Source organism: Salarias fasciatus, chromosome 22 (assembly GCF_902148845.1).
Source record: "Salarias fasciatus chromosome 22, fSalaFa1.1, whole genome shotgun sequence".
Taxonomy (NCBI): Eukaryota; Metazoa; Chordata; class Actinopteri; order Blenniiformes; family Blenniidae; genus Salarias; species Salarias fasciatus.
In genome coordinates this window covers 24,530,899-24,537,543 of record NC_043765.1, presented here as the reverse complement: position 1 = coordinate 24,537,543, position 6,645 = coordinate 24,530,899, and positions in this window count along the sequence as shown.

Here is a 6,645-nt window from a genome sequence, read left to right as displayed (position 1 = left end):
TTGTGGAAAGACTCCTTGGAGCAATTGTGTATGAAATATCTCCATTAGGGAAGCTCATCCTCACAGTCGCTGCGCGTTCATCAGAGCCGTTCGCTCATGAGCGAGACGTCACGGCAAACTAATGTTAATTACGGCGGACATCCGCACGAGGTAGCACCAAACGCAACCCCGGGAAGTTAGACGTGATTGACACGTTATCCCGCTGAGTCGGAAGACAAAAGCAACGTGCGTTGAAGATTGTACCGTGGAAACATGATGCCGACACTTGTTTGTGCCTCCCGGGACTCCAGTCTGAGCAACCCTTCAAATGCACTCCCCACTGTTTACACCGAGCAGTGCCGCGCATACCAATGACAGCAACAGAGCAACTTCTGACGAACAGGAACGTGTAGGTAGCGAATGAAATTTTTCATGTATGTTGGGCGTCGTTTACAAGGCGACGATTCAATGAGTGTGAAATATATTCGACGGAAGAAAGAAGTCAAACGTTTGCTGGAGTGCTGTGAATGATCAGAGCTGGTGCTTTGAGAGAGACTGAGATTCGCCGGCATGCTGCTCAGGTCAGCTCTGCGTCCGTCCATGCTTTCGCAGCGGGGAAGGGCGGCCGAGCCGTCCCGCCACCTGCGGTCGCTCGCCGCGTGTTTGTGTGGGAAGGGCCGGGTTCGAGGAGAAAGCCAGCAGTATGTCTTGCAGAGTCGATGTATCAAAGGGAGCTGAGCTTTCCCTCTCGGTGGTTACACCATATGCGAAGGCGAAGAGACAATATGGGTGGAAAATGTCTGCGAGGTTTGCTTTCATCCAGAGGAGGAGGGTCAGGCGGAAGGAGAGGAAGAAGAGAAAGCAGGCGATTGTTATAAAAGAGAGAGATTACACGAAACCAGAGGAACCCTGATGGATAATTAATGCTACTTTTCCATCTTCCGCCCTCCCTCTCTTCCTCCCCGTCTGTTTTGGTCTCGGTATCTGCTCACTGCAGCACTTTGACCTTTATCGAGTGTGTAATTCTAGCACAGGGCCTGAGCATCATAATATATGAAAATCTATAAGCGTCTGCTGCACACAGAGCAAACTGTAGACAGGAGGTTGAGCTGCTGGCAGGCAGCGACGGAATGCCGGAGGCTGGGGTTGGTCACAGTCTTCTTCAGCTACCCACACTGAAGACAATTTCCAGGAAAGTTGGACCAACTCGCACAGAAATGACAAGAATGGTCTTTTTTTTTTTACCCAGTTCGTCCTCAAGATCTTCACAGTTAAGAGTACTCCCTTGGGTGGTATTGTGTTCATGGCACGAGGACGAATGAGAGGTCAAACAGATCCCTCCCTCCAATTAACATCTGATCTGTTTATCTGTGGGTTGAGTTGCATGTTTCAACAATCTATATGTGTTCCTGAGGTGCCTGATTCTTCTTCTTTATTTCACGAACGAGAGGTTAAAGTTACCTCAAAGTTTAAAAACCAAAAATACAAACTGATCATCCTCAAATGCACCAGATGTAGCCGCGTCACAACCAAAATATCTGTCTTCCCAATATATACTGCGATTATCTAGAAAATTGACAAGTCTACCAAAGGTTTATTGAGATAATATATACAAAGAGGAAGAGCTCCCCCTAGACAATTACTGGCACACTAGAAACTAATAGTCAAATTACAATCACCACATTAACTCAACATGCATGTTTATGGATTTCTGACAGATTTTCAGAGCTTTAGTATCCAGTGGGAACTTATCTTCAAACCCATAGCTCCAGATTTAAAGCTGCTCTTCAAGGGCATTTGGTTCCATTAGCTAAAGTGACAATGCAACAGTTGAACACAGACGTTCAAAGATTCCTCCTGGAATTCATGTTAACTATTGAGTCAGCACTAAAACATCACATCAAGGTACTTCGGACTGTGGATGTCGTATCATAAACACCTAATACATTTTTCATTAAGTCCATTTGAACAGCTGTGGTCAATTTGAAGATTCTCTTTGATTGATTCACGGGAAAGTCAAGAGAAGCACAAGATTGCACTGGCCGGATTTTTGACCACACATCTATCTCATCTGGACTCTGTGGCTCCATTAGGAACCAGGCAGCCTACAGCCAAACCTGAGCCCCGCTTCAGCGAAAGTACCCGGGCAGCCAGATGGGAGAACCGCAGAGCTGAGTGCAGGAGGAAGAGGGAAGAGCTGCATGCAGCGTTTTACAAAGGAGTTAAGTTGAGTGATCACACTACTGTTGAACATAGGGAATAATGTCTGCAGACAGATAACGGCCCACTGCAAACACTGAGGCTCCTATAAACTGCCTTCCTTCATTGTTTTGCTCCTCCCTGTATCAGCTGTTTATGATATGTGATAATTAATGACGTTTAGCTTAAAGTTCAGCTTTTATCATCCTTATTTAAGCGGGGACTTAAAATGTCACAATGCACCACAAGGAATTTAACAATATTTGAATAAAATATCTGGAAAAAAAAAAAAACAGACCAGACATTCATGGTTTCCATTCAAAAGTTTGGCAGGTTTGAATGAAAACCATGATCAGATCCACTGCCAGGTTTGTGTTGGTTTTCTTTGGCTATCTTTATGCCACACTCAGGGAAACAAGAGATGGCGTTAAAGGCAACAAATGATGGTGGGGATGGTGAAAAACAGGGAGAAGACGAGTTCATGGCCTACATGAAACCAAGAGGAAACATGAAGAGTATTGTACTGTACGTCATGCAGCATGAAGTTTATGCAGCCATTACAGAAATGGAATTAAATTTATTGGTGTGAAAGAAATGCTTAAAAACAAAGGGTTAACTTGAGATTTTGCCTTTTTCAAGTTGCACAGATGGAAGTCTTAATAAGCTTCATATATAAGATCCCCACGGGTTCTTTAATCCTCTAGAAAATCAATAGGAGCCTTCACTGGTTTAAGAAAAGTCAGTTTACTCCCAATGCAGAACTGAAGTAAGACATTAACATTCCCATAAAAAGAAAAATACCTTTGAAGATTGCGACCTAAACGAATCTATGGCGACCACAGAGTCTCCTCAGGGGTCACAGGAGAAGCTATTCCTGTCGCTGAGGTGAAGGAGAATCCTGATCGGGTTCTATCCTTAGCTGCAATCGATCCACTGACACACAACACCCATCTTCCCTATCCTCTCTCTTACCTCTTCTTTTCCCTCCTCCCCCATCTGTCGACCAACCTGTTTTCAGTGTCACTTTGTCATTTTCGCGGGCCCTTGATCTTTGCTAAATGCTTTGGGTCCGGCTCGCTCGCTGCCTCTGCTCCCCTGGTATCGCTGCTCTAGATCTTTTCCTTTTTCTTGCCAACGCAAACTGGCGATTGGACCGCCAAAACCCCTCCCCCCGCCTCTGGCGTTTCTGGCCCAGTCGTTAAACTAACAAACGAGTCCGGTTGCAGTGTCCTTGTTTAGCTCCCCGGCCACTTAGCCAAACCACCAGAAGGGTAACGAGGCTACAACATTTGAACATTTGACACCTTTGGGTGTAATGAGGAGCCAACATGCGTACCCATTAAAGCCCTGTTTACACGTTTCCAGTGAAAAGGCTTTGTGTTTTTATGTTCCCATTCCAGAAAAGCTGCATGTTTACACAGCGACATTCTAAAAATTATTTAGTTTCTTTTCAGTCATCCCAGAATTTGAGATTGTGTCGCACCCAATGAATGAATCATTGTCAAAACGTGTTCACTGAGTCATACAAGCTGTAAAGAGGAAAACAGACGGCATCTGCTGTCGGCCGGCTCTGTTGGGCAGCTAGGTGAGCTCAGCATCAGTCTGCCGTTAGCTGAGCCACCAATAAACTAGCTAGCTAGGTTTTGAATGATTCTTTCATACTCATACGTCACTCGATGGGAAATCGATCGGTCTCAACTTCCAGGACGGTGAAAAACAGATTAAAACACTGTGCCTTGAAACAAAACAGATCAGGTGGTCAATCAACCGCCAAGCGTTTCTAGAAAGTCTCATTTCCACCTGTTTACATGGCAACAGAACCTGGGAGTTTTCAAAAAGTTGTATTTTCGGTGGTCCCAAACACAGTGTGAACGGACACCCAAAATGCAATGAAAGCACTACATCCTCACTTGAAATCATTGCTGTGTAAAAAAAAAAAAAAAAAAAAGAACCTAAATCTGGCGCAAATGCTCCAAAAGGTGATGCGGGTACAAACCTGCATGCATCAGCAGAGAAGTTTCATTCCTCTGATGTCCGTTCAGTCGCCCTGAGAGCCTGAGGAGGTTGCGGTTTGCTCTGGTTGTAGCGTCCAGTGTAAGTGATATTGTGAGGGCAAGTTAAACAGGACACTGAATCAAACCTCTCTCCTTTCAACCTGCTGGCGGTGTCATGTTGCCTGGGAAGTGAGCCGTCCCTCGGGCGCTGTGTACTTAAAGGGTTACTTCACCGTTTTTTTTCCCCCCTTCGGCTGCTCTCCAAGGGCTCTAAAAAAAGGGACATCCCTCGCTGAGAGAGGCCTCGAGGGCGAAGGGCTTTCGAGGCAGCGAAGTGTATTTTAGCTCACGTCCCAGAGCGGCAACCCTCCACCAGCACGGCGGCGAGAGGCCGAATGACACGTTCAGAGCCACGTGCAGGACGTGACACACACTTCCCCTGATGAGGACTTTAATTATTCTCCCAGCGTCAACTGGCTTTGTTCCTGGAGGCAGTTATTCCCGTATTCAGGTCAAGGATGGCTCTGTCACGAGAAATCAACGAGGGGGGGCGGTGTAGAAAGACAGCCATGTGGGGATCAGAGCATCAACTGGTTTGGCAAAGCCGAGACGAGCCCACCTTCTGTATGTAATGCCAAGTACAAAAAAACCAGGAACACAACAACGCATCGACAAAGGGTGAAGAAGACAGAAGCCGAGAAAAAAACAGCAACCAACTCGGGATGCAACAATGCCATTTCTTTTAAGGACAGGTACAAGTACTGACCTTTAGCTACTCGTTGATGCCAAATACCAATATGAGTACTTATGAGATGAAATTACGCCTAATTTATACTCAACACACAAGCAATTAAAGAGTATGCGTTGCAACAAACCACCTCTTACACAGTCTGTGCAACAACGCTGTGCACACCCCCAACAGCGACACTGCACTAACTCTGATGGTCCAGATATGTCTTTTGTCTTTCTATCTTTCTCCTCGCCTTGATATTTTGGCAGGACGTAATTTACAGTTGGTCTTACGTTTGTCATTTTCATTAATATTTAAGAATCTGCCAAACCAAAGACATCGCTCGTCCTCTCTTTATGTCATGTAGTATTTGATGGCTTGCATATAGGATCTTTAAAAAGCCAACCAGGAAGCAAAATGGAAGAATTGATTTTTTTTTTTTTTTTTTTAAACAAATTTTTTTCACGCTGCCTCAAAGCCATGCTGTCAGGTTGAATTTGTAAAAGTATGCATAATGCACGTTTTATATGTTCTGATATTTGCTGTTCTCATGTTAACCATTAATTTAGAAAAAAATAAAATGTGAATAAAAAATATAATGCACGCTGTGGGAATTGACAACTAAATTGCCATTATAGTGACATATGCTGGAGCCGTCGGCAGAATAACAAAGAAGAGCTCTCAATGGCAACCAGAAAGCAAAGACGTAAAGAGAGGATGAATAAAGAGCCAGGGTGCAAAGTGAAGAGCGCAGGGACAAAAGAGCGAGAGGAGCCGCCAGGGTACAAGAGACGTAAAGGTGAGAAAAACAGTGACGTATGCTGCGATTGTGCGGCGGTGATGAGTGTCGGGGGTGTCAGAGGCAGATGGGAGAGGCAGGAGCATCAGTCTTCCCCAGCTGCTCGCTGGCACACGCTGTGACGTCAAGGTTGCAACCTCTCTTCCTTTTTTTACCTCCGTCTTTCTGTCTTTCTCGCTCCCATCCTTTCCCTTTTACCACATTCTTCCTCCACATGTGCTGATCATCTGGTGAAAAACGCCCTCCCCTCCCCCACGGCAGTCCTTGGCTGACTTCCACCTCGTGTCTTTACACACGGGAGGGATTACGCTCCCTTTGAAACCTGGGACTCGTGCAGCTCAGTGAACGGAGCTCGAGATGCACCGAAGCCATGTTTCCAAAGGACGAGTACAAGTACGAGTATTAACCTTTAGCTACTTGTCGATACAGAGTACCGAGGGCCTAATTAATACTCCATGCACAAGCGATGCCCAAAGGCTGTGCGCCGCTGCAAACAACCTAGCGTAGTGTCTATCTCCACACTGCAATATTTATACTGTAGAGCAACAATCCGAGTTTACTGTGTGCCACAACATTGCTCTAGCTAGCTGTTTAACATGTAGCATCACTGGTCTGTGAGCCTCGGAACAACTTTAGCATGTAGCATTTAGCACGACTCTGATGAACGACTTTAAAGAATCTCCAAGCGGCAGACCTCACTCGGCCTCTCTTGCGTATTTGGCCACGTTTTGCCATTTTGCTTTGCTTCATACAGAGATAGAGATAAAGACATTCACGGTTCATAGCATGCCTTTGGCCGCTCTTGAGCGTAAAGCCTGTTATCTTTATATAATGTGGAGCTGTCCTGAGAGGGAACACAAATCCCCAGCGCTGATTGGGGATCCGATGTCTATCTCTGTCACCCAAGTGTTGTTTGTGTTTTTGGGAGGGGAAACCGAAAAAAG